General features: G+C 49.1%; 2 protein-coding genes across 2 annotated transcripts in view; both read left to right on the top strand.

Annotated features, from left to right (window-relative positions):
• The window catches only part of LHFPL7 (LHFPL tetraspan subfamily member 7), a 57282-nt gene that overhangs the window by 12495 nt on the left and 25719 nt on the right, over nt 1–19068 (top strand). The gene's annotated exons all lie outside the window — the stretch shown is intronic.
• The window catches only part of ASPA (aspartoacylase), a 47250-nt gene continuing 39233 nt past the window's right edge, over nt 11052–19068 (top strand). Inside the window, exon 1 of the mRNA XM_054287148.1 lies at nt 11052–11207. The gene's annotated coding sequence lies outside the window, so the exon portion shown is untranslated. The remainder of the gene's footprint in view (nt 11208–19068) is intronic.

Genomic DNA, 19068 nt, shown 5'->3' with positions numbered 1-19068 from the left:
GGAGTCCTGGGGCTGAGCCCAGGGACAGGGAGGGCAAATGGGGGCACAGCTGAAACCCTGCCAGTTGTCCTTCAGCAAAAGCCTCTTTGCTGGGTTTTAAAAACAGGAGTTAATTCCAGGAAGAAATGTCTCCTGCTGTGTGGGGCTGAAAGGGAAGCACAGGGAATGTTCTCCAGGGCTGATTGTGGCTGTGCAACGTCTCTGGGGGCTGCCAGGTGCTGCTCAGGGCCCTGCAAGGCTCTCAGAGCAGATTTTCAGTGACTGGCAGGGGGAAGCTGCTGGAAGGAGATTGGGGCCATCCCAGTGTGTCAGGCAGTGCCTTCACCCATGGCACCTGTGGGTGATGCCCTGGGGAGCCCCAGGGCTCTGCTCTGAGCTGTCACAGCCCCCAGCAGTGGCACTGCCTCACAGGAGTGTCCTGAGCCTGGGGGAGCTCAGAGCAGCCTGTGACAGATTTCCAGCAGGGACTGTGCTCCAGAGCATCCCCACCCCCATGGGAATGGCCCTCCCAGGGCAGTGAGGCTGATGACAACTGAGATTGCCACTCAGTAAACCCCATCAAACAGGAAATCTGGGCAGATTTCTGCTCTGGGGCTCGTGGTACTAAGGGAAGGACTATGGGTGACCATGCTCCAGCACTGGAGCTGGTTCCATCTGCTGCTGAGGAATGAGCCCTCACAGGCAGGATAAGCCCCCCTCATCCCTAAAAGCCTCAATAAAGGCAGGATTGTGCTGATTTTGGGAAGCTTTTCCCTGTGTGCTGTTGAGGCAAAGGGCTCCTGCTTTGCTGGCAGGGGTGGCTGATCCAACCTGCAGTGGCCCCATGGCTGCTGCTCCTTCCCCTGGTCTCGGGGGCTCCAGGAGGAGCTGCAGAGCTTGGGACCTCACTGAGGCACAGAGCACAAGAAGCCTTCAGGGAGAGCTTTGCTTTCACCCCACACTGCTCTCTGTCCAATCCCACCACCATCAAGTCACTGCTCAAAGCCAGTGCTGAGGGAAAAGATCCTGACCTGCCTGTGCCTTTCTAAGGCTCTTCTGGTTTTAAAGAGCAATTTCCCAGCATTGCCATGACAGAATCAGAGCAGTCACAAGGCTCCAGCAAGACAGGCAGAAACCCTCAGTTATGCAATTTAGCCACACTGTAATCCCAGGTTTCATGGTAGTCCCAGGAGCTTCTTCCTGGAAAATGTGATTGCATTCTGCAGCCAAAATCTCTCTTACTGGCAGCAGCATGGTGGCATTACAGAGATGGCCTCAGCTTTTGGTCAGTTAAGCAGCAGAGCAAAATACAGGAGACCTTTGTTTGTTCTTTAGACACTGATCATTCAGTAAGAACACAGAAAGAGGGAGAATTGTTCACTTTCAGATCAGTGTGAACCTTCTAAATGTATCAATTCCCAAGGACTGAAAACCAACCCAGATTAGAATGCTTTGTGCCATTCCCAAGGGAGAGCAGCAGGATGGGTGGGAGGTTTGGGGCAGCAGGGCCCCAGCAGTCCCTGGCCAGGACACTGTCCCAGTGTCACAATGTTATTTAGGAAGGCAGCACACGATCCTTCCTCCTCATTGCACATCCCTGCATCCCAGCCCACCTCTGGGATCGATGGTGCCCTGTTTGTCCCAGCCTGTGCAGGCTCTGCATGGCAAACAGCACCATCATCTGCATCACTATTGATCCCTCAGGCTCCCATCCATCAGCCTGGTGACATATAGGTAATGTGTAATTAGTAACTTAGATAAAAACAGCACCAGGAGGGAGCTGCCAGGCCAGTGAGTCCATGGAGCAGCAGAGGGGTGGTGGCTGCCTGGTCATTGCTGACCTGCCTGAGTCACTGAAACTCTTGCCTTTGGGGTCCCTCCCATCCTGCCCCTCTCCCAGACATCCCCATTGGAACAATGGCATGAGGGAGGCACTGCCAAGCATCCCTGCCCAATGCACTTGTGGGGATGCTGGAGGGCAGCACCAAGGGTGGTGCAGAGGCCACCAGGCAGTGGGGACACGCTCTGCTGCTGGGTTCAGTGTCCCAGCACGGCTCTGAGGGGACAGAACTGGAGCAGGCCCCTCCCCAAGCAGGGGAATTAACTAGAAGCCTTCAGGAAGGACCGAGGCTCGAGGCTGGGGGCGCTCCCAGCCCGCACCGGGCGGGGCAGAGCTGCGGCAGCCCCGAGCCCCGTCCTGCTGCCCGAGGGTTGTTTGTCACAAACATCCTTGGCATTCGGAACTTGGCAGTGGAGGCAGGGGGAAGCAGCGGCCTGTTGTCCAGGCATTGATTTGATTTCAAATCACCCAAAGCTTCCCCCATCCCTGTTTAAAAATAGCAGCTTGGCTTTTATCACAGAGCCCACGCCGTCCCTCTTCTTGTGGCAGAAAAACATGCTCAGTCCTGGTGCACTGACACTGCTGGATGTGCTCAATCATCTGAGCAGCATTAAGGAAATGCTGCCATAAAGCTGTTTCCCCACTTAGGAAAGGCCCCTCAGATCTGCAAGAGAAGCTCCCAAAATAAGCAAAGTCCAGTCTTCCTGCAAGGTGCAAAAGCAAAACAGTAGCTTAAAACCTGAGCCTGGAGATGTGTCCTGCTCTGAACTGCAAGGGCAGCTTGTTTGTCTTCCTCTGGAAAGAGCAGAGCTGGGAGCAGCTGTATGACCCTCCTCAGTGCTCAGGTCCTCACTACCATCCTCATCCTCTCCCCTCACATTTCCCATCCTGTCCTTGCCACAGACAGCACTCACACTGTTGGGAGCCCTGATTCTGCCCCTGGTGCAAGGCTTTTCCCCCTGCTTTCTTTAATTACATTAGCAAAGTCAAAAACTGCCTTTGGCATGTTATTATTCAGTCAGTGAACTCTCACTAATTCCTGACACAACCAATAAATATCTGAGGTGGGAGCTCACTGCCAGGAGCTGGAGAGGGGCTCGGTCCCAGCCCAGCCCCACTGCTCATTTCAGGGTCAGTGTTGCTCATGCCTGACTTTCCTGTGCTCTCATGTTGTTCACTTGCACTGATGCAACTTCTCTTCTGTTACAATTTTGCTAATTTCCTCCAGAATTCAGCTCAGTAAAAGCCACAACCACCCTGAGCCTTGTGCTGGTTTGTCCTGGAGCAGGGACTGCCCTGAGCCCTGTGGAGATGCTGGGCACCAGCACCAAGCCCAGGTGTTGTTATTCCATCAGTCTCTGTGCGCTTAAGAATTTGATGAACTCCTGTGTTAGAAGCAACAATTGACTTCTTTTCCATTTCCCTCCCAGCTGGGAGGTGCTGTCTGGGAGGATGTTGCAGGGGGAAAATGAACTTGTCAGATCTGCAGATTGACAGGCATGAAAGTGGAACCACAAACATCAACTTCAGCCTTTCAGGAAATTTTTACTTCTGCTGAAACAGTAATTTCTCTGTGCTCACTCTAGTGCATACATTCCAGTGACAGATCATCTTGGTTTGAGAACAATTTCATGATTTTACTTCCAAACCCCAAAATCTCCATTGGGGAGGCAGGCCATTACACACAGCAGTGACAGGGGAGGGGCTGGCAGCTCTGCTCACAGCCAGGCTCCCTGCCACAGGTTAAGTGCAGATCATCCTTCCCAGGGCTCCAGCTTGTCTCACACAAGGTGCAGAGCTGTGAAGGAGCAGGGGCCAGACCTGGCTGTGCTGTGGAGCAGCTGAGCCCTGCTCCACCCCAGTGACAGATGACAGAGCTTCATTTCCATCTGACATTTGGACAGATTTCTCTGCTCGCTTCTCATGGTGTGCTGTGATTCTCTCCAGGTGGGTGGTGCAGTTTGGCACTTGGTGCCTTTGCCCTCCCTTCAGGCCAAGTCCCAGCAGCAGCAGTGTGCTGGGCTAATGCCAGGAGCACAGCATTTCTCAGCAGCCTCATTTAGAGAATAAACCAGCCATGTCCTTTCATTGGCTTCTTGGAGAGGGGCAATACATTTCCAGTGGCATCAGTGACAGAAGCAATATTCTTTCATTGCTATCATCAGAAAAGAGCAGCTTTATACTGCAAGAAAGAACTATTTCACTTGTACAAAACGTATTTTTTATTTCCTTAAACCTGGGGAAATCCTTGTCATATTAATATGTGTCTGAATTGCTTCTCTTTCAACAGTTCTCCCAGGGATTTGAGCTCAGACCAGTTATTGCACTTGGATGCAGTAACAGTCCATAAAACAGTATATTCTGTAAATAATAACAACAGTGCTTTGTAATAAATGGAAACTACAAATAACAAGTGCCACTGGGACTCCAGCACTGCTGCCCCTGAGGAAATACAGGCCCCAGGGAGCCCAGCACTGTGCCAGAGCCACGTGTTTCAGATGGGAAAATCCATATTTCACCTGATTCCCTCTGCCTGTGACTCTCCCTTCAGTTCACAGGCAGTTGTTCCTTTATAAGGCAGAACATTTACCTGGATTATCACATTTTCAAGGCACTAGGGTGGAGCTTGTGGGTGTTACCAGAAGCTCCTCAATCTCTCCAAGCAGGCTCCTTCTTGAATTTTTGGTGAGGGATGGACTTGATAATTACTTGTCCTTCATGAAGTTTAATTGATCTTGTTGGTTGTTGCAGCAGAGAACAACAGCAGGAGAGGGTCCCCCTTCCCATGCAAGTTCAGGTTGTGTAATAAACCAGATGCTGCAAAAGCTTGAGAGCATTTATCATTTATCATTTATCATTTCACTGCTGTCATTAGTGGCTGCCCAGCCTGCTTGTTGCATGCTCACAGTGCTGAGCAGGATCACGTCCTCTTATCTCCCTGCTGTGTAATTATGTGTTCAGCTGAGGGTTCTTTTCACAAAAAATTTGACTTCTCCCATTCCTCCTCCTTGCTTAGCTCATGTTTGTTGGAGACAACCCTGCAACCCTCTCCAAGGCCACCTGAATGTCCTCCCTTGCTGTGGGGAGGGAGCTCACAGATGAATTTCATGCATCCTGAAGCAATTGTGTAGACACCACATCATCTTTATTGGCTCATCCATCTGCACTGAGTGCAGGGTGTAACGCTGAGAAAAAACTCTCCCTGTCCCCTCTGATGCTGGCAGGAGCTCAGCACTGTCAAGTGCATTCTGCACTTCAGTTTGCCCAGGGATGCATCTCAGGGAGTTTTGGTCAGCCCCAGTGGCCAGCCCTGGCTTTGGCAATGCTGAAGATTTTGGCCTGTTGGTTGGATGCTGGCTGTAATTTAAAAGGCATCTGAAAGTGGGGACAAGGACCTGTCAGGACACAGAGCAGGGCAGTATAGAGAAGCCATCCTCTGTCTGCCAAAACCAACATGCTGCCCCAAAACCTAAAGGCTGACATCAAATTTAGGGCGCAGCAGTGAGCCCCTCAATGCCTCAAAAAACCCTGTTTGGCTGGGATTAGATGAAGTTCATGCTATTTGTGGATCCTCCTTGGAGGTCACTACAGGCCCTGGCTGGCCCAGCCTTGGTGAACTCAGTGACAAATCTGGGTGGCAGCTGCTGGCTGTTTTCTGTGTCACAGATTGCCCAGGCACTTAAAAACTCTGCATCTGTGCACCACAGCCTGGCTTTAGGAGCAGGGGTGCACAGAGATTATTTCCCTGAGAAAGGAGCAATGAAAATCTGACAAATGGGTCTTTCCACCTCCTGCAGTCCTGCTGACTGTGGCACAGACCCTTTGGTGGCACTTCCAGTCCCACTTTGCTTGCTCTGATTTGGTTTCAGTGTCCTGGATAATGGGAGGTGCTGCTGGCTGAGCTGGGGAGGCAGCCCTGGGAACAGCCACAGGACAGTGGCTCTGGGCCAGCCCCACTTCCTTTCTGCACAGCCTGACAATGCAGGGAGTCTGGCAGAGGTCTCTGTCCTCCTGTGGGCACGTAGCACAGCTCCCAGGCAAGCTCTGCTTCGGAAATGTTTTGCTCTGCCTTCCTGTCTGAGCCTGTGCTGAGCTGGATTCCTTTGCTGGTGAGGAACAGATCTGCTCAGAGGAGAAATTTACCCTTCACCGAGTGTAAACACAGATGGAAACGTGGTGGAGCCCTTTCCAAAGTCAAGGGAATAAATCTGTTTCAAAGGCTGAGCACCTGGGGCAGTGAAAGAGCAGGTGGAGCAAGAGCCCCAGAAAGGACAGTGGGGCTAAAGCAGAGGGCACAAACTGCACAATTAAGTGGAGAAATTACCCTAAAGAGCATAACAGAAAGGAGAAGAGGCTCCTTTATGGATCTCTTTTAAGACTCCAGAGATTTTGAGCCCTGTGAGTTGCATCCCAAGCAGGTAGGCTTTTCCCCTGGACTAACCTCATGTGCCTTCTCCAGGGCAGCATGTGAGGGATGCAGCCCCACATCCTCCAGCTGCTGGGAGGGATGAGCAGGATTTTCCTCCCTGGTTAGGCAGCTATTGCTGTGCTGCAAGAACTCTGGAAGGACAGGGCATGTTCACACCAGTGGAATCAGCTTCATGATGGTTTGGTCAGCTCTGCTGCTCCAAACCAGCAAATTTTCTATGTTCTACAGTAACAGCACTCCTGAACAAAGGCTTGGTCCTGCAGGGCTTTATTCACTTGCCTAACCAAAAAGCTACAAACATGGATAAGCCTTGGATGGCTGAGAAAATGTGAAATTGGGTTCTCCTCCCAGCTGTAACCTTGGCAGAAGCACACCTCTGGCTGCTAAAGCCCATAAAGTGCACAGCCCTTGTTGCTCCTGATAGGGGTATAAAATTATAATTACTTGAGGAGTGACTTACGATTCAGTGAAACAAGAATCTTCTCCTTTTTGATTGAATTACTCAGTGGTTATTCCTAGAAGACTGGAAGCAGATGGCAAGCTCTGGCCAGGCATTTAACAGCCTGAGTTATGGCATGGAGGGGATGGAGCTGAGCTCCAACCTGCTGCTCCTGCCTTCCTGCTTGCTCTGGGTCCCATCCTGGGGTATTCTCCAGGAAAGGAGAGGCTGGGGGCTGGGACAAGATGGTTTGCAGCAATGGATGGAGAGTGAAGCAGCAGAGGGCTTGTTTTGTAGCTCAGGTGGCAGCACAGAAATGCAAAAATGTTGTTTCTGTCAATCCAGTGCTGCTTTGGCCCAGGTAGGCACATCTTGACAGCAATCCCAGTGCACTGTCAGGAGCCTGTGGATCTGGGAGGTGACAACTGTGTCACACAGGAAAGCTCCCCATCCTTGCAGGCCCACGAGGAGGAGGGATGGATGAAGGCAGACAGTCCCCTGGGCTGGGGAACAAACACAGCTGTATAATTTCTGCCTCACTGCTCCTCCTGCCCCCGTGTATCTTGAGCACATCAATAAAATCAAACAGACTATTAGCAGCACGTCCTGTTATCAGCCATGGATGGGCATCATGCAACCTGCATTTTGTGAAGTGCTGCTCCTACCTCTGCTGGGGCTGCAGTGATTATCACATCTCCTCACAGCTGGGCCACACCACAGCTTTTATGAGCTACCCTACATCAAAGACCCTTTCTTTTTAAAGATAAATTAACAATTCTCTCCCTTTCTTTTTATTTAATAGCAGAACAGCCAGCTGATTACTAGGTGAGACACCAATCGTGTTGCTGAGCTGTGCTTACTGCATTGTCTATTTGATTATTTTCATTGAATAAGCAAATGTTCTCTCAGAGCTCTGAAGTCCTTATGAGGGAGACTCATTTTCTGCTGCTGTGATCTCTTTGTCACGGGTGGGTGATGTATGAAAAGGAATTGCAAATAGCTGTTTACAGCAAGCAAAGTCCCAGAACAGCCCACTGCAATTTCTGCTATCTGTCGGAGGCTGTTGCTGGTGATGGTCAAAATTAATTAAGCAGGAAGGAAGAGAGCAGAGAGGCACCATGCATCCAGTCCTGCCATTGAAATATTAATGGTGAGCTAATCAAGAAAGAGTATCTATGAATATCTAATCAGCTCACAGTTTGCAGTTTTACTGAAGCAGTGAACTTCTGGGCAGCAGCCCTTTGCAGGAGGTGTGGGAGGGGAGGTGGGTGGGCTGCTCCTGATCACACTATCTGGGAATAAACAAAGAGATCCTGCTTGTCACAGGGGCTCAGGGACATTTTCCTTCCACATCTCACATCCCTGCTGCATCCTTCCTGCAGTCACCCACAGAGTGTCCAGCCCACAGCATCCCCAGAGCTGTGCTCCTCTCCCCCCAGTGCCAGGGACAGCTCAGCTCCTCCAGGACTGAGCTGCAGCCTCTGTCCACACCCAGTTCTTGGGAAAAGGCTCCAAATTGTACCTTGGACACACAGCCTGGCCCTGGCCCTCCATGCCTGCTACAGGCACCCCACAGGAGGCAGCAGCTGTGTCCCTGTCCCTCCTGCCAGCGTGTTCCCAAGCTTTTTATGGGGAAACAGAAGGTGATGGGTGTGCTGCAGGGCCAGGGTGCACTGCAGACCCCCCAAGCTCAGAGTCTGCTCTGCTGCTTTCTGCCACCCACCACACAAGCAGGGAAAAACAAGAGGAAACGATCCCATGGCAAAGCTGGGCCGATTCCAATCAAAGCCACAAAAGTAAATGTCAGTTTTGGGTGCCAGGAGTCGTCAAGCATCATTTCTTTCTTCAGTGTCAGTGTAATGAGGGCTGTGGCTTTGGAGATTTCTATTGCTGTGTTTCTGCAAACAGTTCCCTCCTCTAACCTCTTGGAAATTGGATTTTGTGGGGCTGAGCAGTTTGTGTGCAGCAGATAGCAGCAGGACTGATAAGCAGAAACCTGTTTACACACTCACTCTCATCTAATACTCCAACTGGACAGGCAGCTGCCTAGATTATTTTTTAAATTTCTCTCTCTTTTTTTTTTTAACATTATCCAATGTAATCCTTGTTGGCTGAATGTTTTGCTGCTTAACTGGGAGAAATCTGAACTAGGCAGTTTTAACATGTAACAAACATGAAAATGATGTGAAGAAAAGGATAAAGGTAATAAGTACATCTTAAATGGCACCAAGGAAGAATCAAGTGGTGATCAGGAGGGAATAGAAAACCTGTGCTGTCCTGTGTGAGGTGTATTTCATGGGCTGCCAAGGGAGGAGGGACTGGATACAACTCCAAATTCAGAGTGCTGGCACATTGCTCTGACAGCCACAGGAACTTTCTGGGAAAGGAAAAGCAAAGCAGATGGCATCAGTTAAGAACAGTGGAAAGTACCAGGGATGTCCAGGGAAATGATGGAGCCCAGTGGCTGCATCCATTGTCTGTGGGAGGGAGGAACCCCTGGCTGCAGGTGTGTGGGGGCTGCAGTGCCCACTGCAGCTCCTGGATTTCTGCAGGAGGAGCTCTCTGCAATGTGCTTCCCTCACTGCTCCCATATAACCCAAATCTGTCAGCCTTTAGGGCTTGCTGAGAAGGTCATCTGTGAGCATGGCTAATTATTTCAAGCAAAGCATCAGGCTAATGCCACTAACCTGCTCCCAGGGACTGAGCTCTGCCCTCTGCCTTGGCTCTGTAGCTGCACAGAATTACAGATGCATGGGAGTGTGTGTAAAGCTCATGGGTATAAACAGATCCCACTGGCATCTACCTTGAGCACAGGGAGGAAAATTCACATTTTTCACAGCCTGTTCATTCAGTTGTCATGAAAATGCTGTTCCAGCCAAAAGGCAGAATCTCTTCTTTCTGCCATTTAATTTTCTTTAATCTGCTCTTGACATTTATTGAAAGAAGTATTTTACCAACATCAAAGGCAAAGATTTCAAAACATCACATGGAAAAAAACCTTAAGGTCAGTCCAAGTGAGGTTATGGTGGCTGACATGAGATGAAAGACTCTGGTTTCCACAAGGAAAGTCTGTGCAAAACAAGAGGCCTGTGCTCTGAGGGTGCTTCATTTGCACCCTGGCAGGAGCTGCAAGTGCTGGCCTTTGTGTGTCTGACACCTTCAGCAATTCAAGCAAGGCTGTCCTTAATATGAACAGATTAAAAAATAGAAGATGTTTTGATAACATGACTTTTCAGAAGGCTCTCACAGGGGTGAAGGGTTTCCCATGGCTCTGCCCAACGTTGGCCCAGCTCTCTCTGCCTGGGGCAGAGCTGGGCCCTGCTCTGCCTTCACCCTCCATGAGGGAGTGGTGCTGCTTCTCACAAAATTAAATGAGCCAAAACACCTGACAAACTGAACAAACTGCTGAAATTGCACACAGCAGAGGGGCCAAGCTTGCAAGATGCCTCTGGATGTGTGGAACATCCTGAATGCCAATTCTGAAGAAAGGTGTAAAATGTAAAAGACTCTCAGAAAACTTCTCCATTTAGTTCATTTTGCATGGGTAGAGGTAACAAGCTGACACAGGTTAATTTATAGCTTTGGCTGTATGCTGATTGCAAAGCACACATTTCCACTCAGCCACCATGAGTAAATCACTTTCCCACTGGTTCTCTTGGCATATAAAAGAAATTTCTCCCTTCCCGACATTTAAAAAAAATCCTAATATGTTATACACTGCATGACTTTATAGCATCTTTAATATTTAAAAGGCTAGAATCTATAACCTCAACCTTTAACAAATGTACAGTAACGTGATAACAAATTTGCCTGGAACAGCTGCTATCTGGGTACCAACTGGCACGAGGAGGAGGGAGGTAATTGGCTTGTTTTCAGATAATTACCATAATTGTAGTGACACCATTTGGATCACATCTAACTGCATTCCTGCTGCAAGTTGGATAATTTAATAATTGGCAGAATTTAGACTGACAGTAAAGGTAAAGTCAGCATATGGTGGGGAATCAGCAGGCACCTCCCTGCACTGCTGCTACAGGCTCTGCTGCTGTTGCTGTGAACTTCAGCAAAATCTTTTGGTTTTGCTGCTTTTCTTGAGCTCTGTGACTGAGCCACATCTTTGCTCCTTTCCTGATGCTTGTCCTGATGAGACCACATTTTGCACCTCTTGAACCTTTTGATTTGAGATCAATCAGTTCAGTTCACTCCTACCCAAATTACTGCTTCCTTTGTGCTCTTGAGTATTTTTAGCTGTCCTAGTTCTGCTGGGGGCTGTCAGAGCTCTGCGCTGAAAGGGGATTAAACCATGGTCAGGTGCTTCCAGGCAGCAGCCAAATGCCTCTCCCAGAGGTTGAAACTCCCTGGAGCAGGGCTCATTGCCCTGGCTGAGCTGCAGGAGCGCTGGGCACTGCTGGGGACCTGTTCCTCTTGTGCCTTGCTGTCCTTGCTGCTGGTGGCAGCTGAGGGGATGCAGCAGCTCCTCCAGAGCTGAGAGCTGCCCAGCAGAGCCCAGGAGCTGCAAGGTAAGGCCAGGAGGTGGCTGAGGCTGCTGGGGGAAGGCAGGGAGGTTTCTCAGCTTCTTGGGCACTTCAGGAGTGCAAAAGAGCAGAGCACTGAGCTGCTGCCCTGCAGTGCCTGTCCCTGGCCTTGCCCTGCCTTTTTCTGCAGGGCAGAGCTGAGCACAGCCGCCAACACCACTGACAGTGCTGAGGACAGGGGGCTGCTGGAGCTCCCTCAAATGAGAAATACTCCTAGGGTGCTTTTTCTTGTTTTGTTTGTGTGGCTCTTTTGCTTTCCCTGGGCTGAACCCAGCCACCCAGTATTTTCCATGGGTCCCAGTGGGCTGGGGACACACCCTTAGCTCAGGCCTGTAATGCAGCCCAGGCCTGGGGGATCCCTCAGATGCTGGAGACAACTCTGGCATGGAGCAGGGGAAGGGCTCATCTCTAACAGACCCCTGTGCCAAGATGAGGTTGGTGGCTCCATCCCAGACTGGGCACACACAGCCCTGGCACAGGAGGGAGGGAAGGGGGATGACTAGAAAGTAAATGCCCAGGTTCTGGTGGGTGGTCTCCAGGGCAGTGCTGGGAAGGAGTGGGAGCTGTGCTGCACCAGGTTTGGGATGCCTGGAAGCAGCTGCTGATCCCCGACATCCCTTCTCCCTGCCCTGCTCACAGAGACTGCAGGGTATCCCTTTCCTTGCAGCATTCCTTCCCCCTCTGTGATTTATTGCTGCCAGGAGCCTGTGCATGTGGAGGTGGCATAAATCTCACCCAAAAGAGAGAGAAGGAGGAAATTTGCATTTGCTTTCTCACTGGCATACTGAATGCAGCTTTCCAGTTCAGTGCTGAAGGCCTGGGCAGGTCCCAGGCTGAGGCATTTCCCTCAGGGTAACACAGGGCCAGCACTGGGGCTTCCCTCCCTGCTGGAGGAGCCTCCCACAGCCAGCAAGGAGCAGCTCCCCCACTCCACCCAATTATGCCCAGATTAATTTCAATCCACTCCTATTTATATTTTGTGGTATCAGCCTACTTAATTCTGTAGTATTTGCAGGCTTCAAGCATTCACTGTGCTCCCCTGTGCTGATCTGCCAACAGCCACAAACCCTTCCCTCATTCAGACCTTCCAGTCCTCCAGCTCCTTTCTGTGTCTCACCCACCTCCCTCCAAGCTGCTTCCATCCAGACTGACAGTCCCTGTGCTGGAGTTAAAATCCCCCAAGCTGCTTCTGGAGGCTACAGAAAGCAATTAGGGAGATTACAGTCAGAGCATGGTCATGCTGCTGCAGGGGTCTGGGTGTCCTGTCACAAGCAGGCAGCCTGGACTAAGAGGCTTTCAAATAACAGAGCATAAGCAAACAGAAAAGCCTGGCAATTGTTGTCTCCAAGACTGCATTTTGCCTGGAAGTTCATCACTGTTTTCCTGTGTCAACACCAAACTGGATACAGGGCAAAGCAAGAGATGCAAAAGAGCAAGGAGAGAGCAAGGGGGATAAAACACATTAATCAGAGGGAAAAGTTGGAGGCAGTCTGCAAAGCTCTGCTCCTGCAGGGGCTGACAGCTGTAAATAGCATATTGAAGCCATGGAGGAAGTAAAGAATTAATTACAGTGCCAAGACCCAATCCCACTTCCAGCCACAGGCAGCATTTATTAAGATCTCACTGAGGCAGGAAAGATTGAACAAGGGACTCAGGGGACTACGAAGGGGAAAAGAATTAATCAGTTTGTCTCAGGAGAGTGGAGAAGTCAGATTAAATAAAAACTGGAAGTAAAATGAAAGGGGGAACAAGATGCTTGGAAAGCTGGAGCTGTTTGAAGGAGAAGCTCTGGAGTCACAGCTGGGAGCAGTCCCAGGGGCTCCAGTCTCCCACTACAGAAGCTGGGGAGCTTTGAGAACAAAGGCTGAAAGTTTGCCTTGACTTTTTAACAGGTTTAAAAATGTCACTTTGGGCCTCTTCCTTCCTTTGCCTAGCAGGAGGAGGCCAAGAAAGACATCCCCAGTTCCTGAGCAACACCAAGGAGCTCAGATTCCCCACATCCCACTTTAACTTGGACCTGAGAGTCGCTCCCCAGCTGAAATTCCCTGATAGACAAGCAGGGCAGCAGGGGAAGCTGCACCCAGTTGAACAAATGGAAGTCCAAACCCAGAACCAACACCCTTAAAGGAACATTTTTGTCCCTGCCCATTGTCAGCCCAGTGTTTTCCATCACAATAACATTCAGTTATTTATCTTCCAAAGTGTACAACATTTTCCTCCCTCTTTTGTGCTGTTGCTTTTCTGCCTGTCCCTCTGGGAAAGGTCACTGAGCTTCCACATTCCTGCTGTGTAATGAGCTGTGACAAACACTGCTGACCAGGGGTCACAGAGTTTTAGAGGGCCTTGAACACCAACATCACAAGGAGGGAGCCTGTCCCCAGTTTGGGAATGGTGTCCCATTGCCAGGCTCCTTCCCCTGCGTGCAGCTCAGAGGCAGAAACTCCCTGGAAGCCAGGTCAGAGACCTTTGTCTTATTCTCCCCCCTCAAAAATCCCAAGCCTGACATATCCAGACATAAAATAAAACATTATTTGCATGTAATCAAAGTAAAGAGTGAATAGAGGAGCACATTTTGTCCTCTTTGGTAAGTTTTCAGGAAACAGGAAAGGATTCCTACTTTTCTTGCAAGCCCAGAAACAATCTGTCTTGAGAAAGCCCTTATGGAAATGCAAAGTGCAGATCCTATAGAAAAGAGACACCAAAGCCCTGCTTGTTGCTACAGAAACACTTTCCAATGAAAATGCAGTTTAGAAAGTTCCTGACTTTATCCTATCAGTCTCTTTCACAGAAGTACAGGTCTGTGCCTACTTTTTTAGCAAACCTCCAGATTACTGGAATTTACTGATGGGTTTAGTCCCATGTTATGCCAAAGAGCAGTTAAAAAAAAGGTATTTTCTGCTGATTCTGTGGTGGTATTTCCTGGAAAAACCACTAAACACTGTTTGCTGGAGTTTAATGTGCATGAATGATGGGAGGGAGGGATGTGCACTGTATTACAGCCCCTGGATTTTGAAACCTGGGGCTCTAAAGCTGTGAGGGCATGCCCAGCATCCCAACTCCCCATGTCCAGGGAGGAGCAGCAGTGCCTGCTCCTGCTCACTCTGACCCACAGCACCTCCAGCCTGGGTGCAGCCAGCCCCTTTCCCTGACCTCACATTTAAGGTGAACAAACCACCAAGCCACAGCTGCAGGCAAGCCTTAAAAAACCCCACAAGCCACCAAAAATAAAGATGTGTCTCTCCCAACACATGTGTAATGTTTCAAACCAGCCAAAGAGCTGAATGTGAAACTGGTGCAGAAATAGATCCTCCCTCAGAAAATGAACAAAAAGGATACTTGGGGATAGGGATAAGACAGGGAATTGGAGGTAAAACCTGAAAGCTGGAGATGGAAGATTCTCCCTGAGCCAGCTGTGCTTCCTGGGGTCCCTTGAGGCCCCAGTTTCAGTGTTTGGGCTGTGCAGTCCCAGCTGCACTGTGTGCTTTCCAGAGCTGCCCAGTGACACCTCACAGCCACCCTGGAACCAACCCAGAAGGGACAAAACCTTCCCAGCCCTTTGCAGTCAGCTTTTCCAGCCTGCTGCTGGTGAAAGCCTTGATGCATCTCACTTTAATGCCCCCAGGGCTTATCGATGGATCCCAAAATTAGATCAGCAGACCCCAGCAGGCTCAGGAGTCTTAGCCAGGCTTGTTACCTTAATGAAATGCTAATTGCTGCTTTTGCAGACTAAAAAAGTGCCTTTGGTCCTACAGCAGCTTCAGTTAAGCAGTGTTAATTGCTAAAGCTAATTATGTTGCTGTTGCTCCTAGATACTGGTTCAGGTTAGGTGTGTAAACAATGAACCCAGGCAGTGCCCTGGGTGCTTTCTGTGCACAGAGCAGGTGCTGCCAGGGAACAGGGGCCACATCCTGAGCTGATGCCACACACACAGAACAGGACAGTACCAGGGAGGTGACAACCTCTAGACAAGAGACCTCACAGCAAACCTTCTTCCTAAAATTTTTAGGATTTGTGTTTTGAGGGAAAACACTGGAAAAAAAAAAAGCTGATATTTCCTCAGTTCCATAGGTACAGGTTTTAGTAATTTCCTTAACCAGCTGTCCTTAAAAAGCCTCAAATTTTTTCTGTGATGCAATTAGTGGAAGCCAAGGAACAAACAGATCTGGGGTTCACCTTCCTAAGGGAAAAAAACCTCTTCAAATGCCTTTTTTGTTGTACATCCCACATCTGTTTCATTGCTGAAACTGCCAGCTGAAAAGGTGCATCATGTCAATTAAACCACCAGAATTTTCCAAAATCTTTCTGAAAGACCATTAGGATAAAATATTTGCTGGTTAGAACAGCCTTGGATAATTGCTCCAAAGGGGTTTCACTTTGCCAGGCCCTTTGGGAACCACTGCTTTGGGACTGGAGGCAGAAGCAGCCCTGTGTCAGCAGCTGTGGGGTTGCAAAAACCAGGATGAACCATTCCTGGGACACTCCCAGGACAAACAGGAACAGCCTGGGAGAGCCACAAGGAAAATTCTCTTGAGTTTGGCTGTGCTGCTTTACTGCTCTCCTCCTTGTGCTGGGCAGGAGCAAAACAAAGCAGGCAGGCTATAGGTTGTGATTCTGCAAAGAACTTTACAGAATCCTGCTTGCAGTAAACCAGCTTTTATCCCAGCTCCAATTAACAGCTGAGTTACAGGACTCCAGTGGGATAAAGGGCAGTGAATCTCCCAGCCTATTTACATGATTTATTAGAGCACTGCTGTCTGCAGGAGCTGCTTTATGTTTCATTTATGAGGACACACGGGGGTGAAGGCTCAGTTACCAAGCTGTTGGGGTGTTCCTACCCCAGCAGGGCTGAAATTCTCCTACAACAAAGGCACTACCAGCCCCCTTGCTGCAGCACTGCTGGCTGTTCATGGCATGTCAGCCATGGCTTCCTGGCTCACCTTGGCAGAACTGCTGCTGGAAAAGCACCACTCATTCCCTCTCACTCCTTTCCAGGTTCATCTGGAGCAGAGAGCCAAAGCTCAGACATCCAGAGGGAAAAAAGAGATGAGTTCCCAGCCTTGCAGCTGAAGCAGCAGCAAGGGGCAGTGCATGTAGTGGGAGTTTCTGTGACAAGCATGGAGAAGTTGGGACTGGAGTTTTCTCATCTGTTTCTGAAACTTCCCTTCCTAAGCATCTTCCAGGCCAGGAAAGGATATTTGAGCTGACAGCCTTGGAAGGGCTCCACCATTTGATGTTTGTATGTTTGTAGAGGAAGCAGAGAAGGATTTTCAGTGACAGATGAAATCTGCAGTCCCTCTAACACACCAGAGATCTCTTCTAAAGAGATTTAGCCTCTTGAAAGCCAAACTATAAGGTTTTTATTGCAGAGATGTTTGATACCAGGAAACTGAGTCTTGTGAGAAAATGAAAGTATCCATGGTTTTCTCCCACTGCAATCAGTATTCCTGTAAAATAGCTGCTTTCCCTGCCTTGCATAGCAATGCAGCAGTGAGACCAGCTGCTGTTTCATCTTCCCCTTAATTTTCACGAGTAGCTGATAATACAGTGATAGGAAAATACAGTCACAAGTAATGTGACTTTCTCTAAGTGTCTGTTTTCAAGAAAAGTGTTTTTCTGTGTGTGGTGGGGTTTTTTTTAACACTTCAGTGGTGTTCTGAATAGCTGTTAAGATGAGAGGCTCCAATGCCATGTTGTATCAATATCACAGAATTGGGTGCTCCTGAGGGAAGGAGCCTAATTAGGATTATTATTTATTGCTAGAGCAGCCTTAAATTTGGCAAGGCCTCTCCCAGCAAGACTGTGTTCACTCCTAGCATATGTTGTTTGGATCCATCATTTGAACTTAAAAGCTAAAAGTACTTTTTCTCTAATGGGTAGAGATGCAAGCTCAACTCCAAATCTCTCCAGGAGGTGGAAGGCTCTCTCAAGGGTTTGCCTTTTTCTGTTAAGTGTTTCTCTAATGGGCTTGGAGAGAAGCAGCACTGACACAGAGCAGAAGGAGCAGAAATCAGCCTTGCAGAGGTAATATAAAGTTCCTGTTTCCAACCTCCTTCTCAGCTTGGTTCATCTTATCCACTCAGTCTGATCTCTCATGCTTGCTCCCAAAAATTGATGTAAATAGTATTTTAATGCCCATAAATACAGGTAATATATTATTTGCAGAAAAAGCCATCCATTAAAGATCAGGTTGCAACATTTAGTTTTCTGCTGTCAGATAGAGAACCAGGCTGCTTGTAAGGTGAACTTCAAATGGGACCAAGTTTTAACAGAGTAATTCCTGCATCCTTCTCCCCAAGACGCAGGCACACAGGTGTCCCCAGGCTTTGGTGTTCCTGAGTGACTGCTAGCACACTCTCAGGGGCACCTGAAACACCACAAAATAAAACACCTGAGCCCTGTGGGGACTTTTAGGCAATTGCTGTTAAAGATGTTGTGATCTCTCATGTCCCAGCTTAGGGAGTTCAAGAGAAATAGCAGAAATGGTTTAAAATGAAGGGTGAGAAGTGTTAGATTAATGCACCAGTAGTTAAGTGTCTGCAACAGAAAGTGTTGTTTTTCTAACAGTATTTCATGCAGCTCCTAGGTGTGAGACAATAAACTCTGCACACTCATCTTAACAAGGGATCTGCCTTGGGAGTGCCAGGGGTGCTTGTGCAGGAGCAGTTTGAGTTCCACTGGAAATCAGGAGAGAATTCAGCTCTCAGGAGCACAGGGTCAGATGAAGAATTCAAACCAGGTCTCTCAAGCCACAGACAGTGCCAGCCCAGACTAGGAAAAGTAATTTTTCTCATTTTCCTCATTCACACTCACACTGGCAAAGGGGTTGTTGCTTGCAAATTCAGCTAAAATCTTTCAGCCACATTTCCAGCACACCACTGCAGAGCACACAGGTACCAAAGCAACCATTCTCTGAAATACAGAAGATTTCCAGGGTTCAGAGTTCAGGTGGGGTTGTTGGAGCCACCTGGGATGCCCAGGCTCCCAGCAGGGCTCCCTGGGGTGGGAGCATTGCTGCTGCACAGTGAGGACTCAGCAAGGAGCTCCCTTCCATCCAACCTGACCAAGGCTGCCAGCAGGGAAGCATTAGGGGCAAAATGTTTCCTCTGGCTCTTTTTCAAAAGCCTGGAATGGACACAGCCCATTTTATCATATTACTTAGGATGGAATCAGCAGTCAGCCTAGACCAAGTTCTAGAAAAGTCCAAAGTTTGGCAGCCAAGTAGCAAGTGTGAACAAACAGCCATTAACACTGTTGTTATTATTATTATTTACTGCCCTCAAGCATGCAGTACTGCAGGGGGGAGGAACAGGCTGGCACTTGTCCTCAGGAACCTGCTGCTTAGATTTAGTCACAGCAAAACAAAAGCTTCTCTGTGCATCACACCTCCCTCCCTCCGTCACAGTCACTGTGAGCTCTCAGTTTGGGGACAGCCTTGTCCCTGGCAGTAATTAAAGCCATAACAAGAGGCACAGGTCTCTGTGCACAGGGTTGAACTGGCTCAGCCCCTCCTGGCAGCTGAATTTCCTGTGTTTTGTGTCCCAGCAGGTTTGATCAGCACATACCTGGGCTCAGACAAGCAGTGCCATGAGCTGCCATGGTCTGATGACTTGTGATCACCACTCCAGACTTTAATAATCACCTACAACTTTGATAACCAGCAATTGCTTGACTCAGCTCGTCTCCTTCCCCCAGGCACTCCCAGTTTGCTCCTGGGAGCTCGTGGCTCTTCCCCATCAAGCTCCCCCCACCCCTGCTGACAAACCCATCTTTAAAAACTGTGTCAGCTGCGAGGATGCAGATGGTCGCATTTGCATCAAACAACTTTTAAATTATCATTCAAATTAAA

Source organism: Melozone crissalis, unplaced genomic scaffold (assembly GCF_028551555.1).
Source record: "Melozone crissalis strain CALT ecotype California unplaced genomic scaffold, PUWL_Pcris_2 ptg000057l_1, whole genome shotgun sequence".
Taxonomy (NCBI): Eukaryota; Metazoa; Chordata; class Aves; order Passeriformes; family Passerellidae; genus Melozone; species Melozone crissalis.
This window is presented reverse-complemented; position numbering and strand designations above follow the sequence as displayed.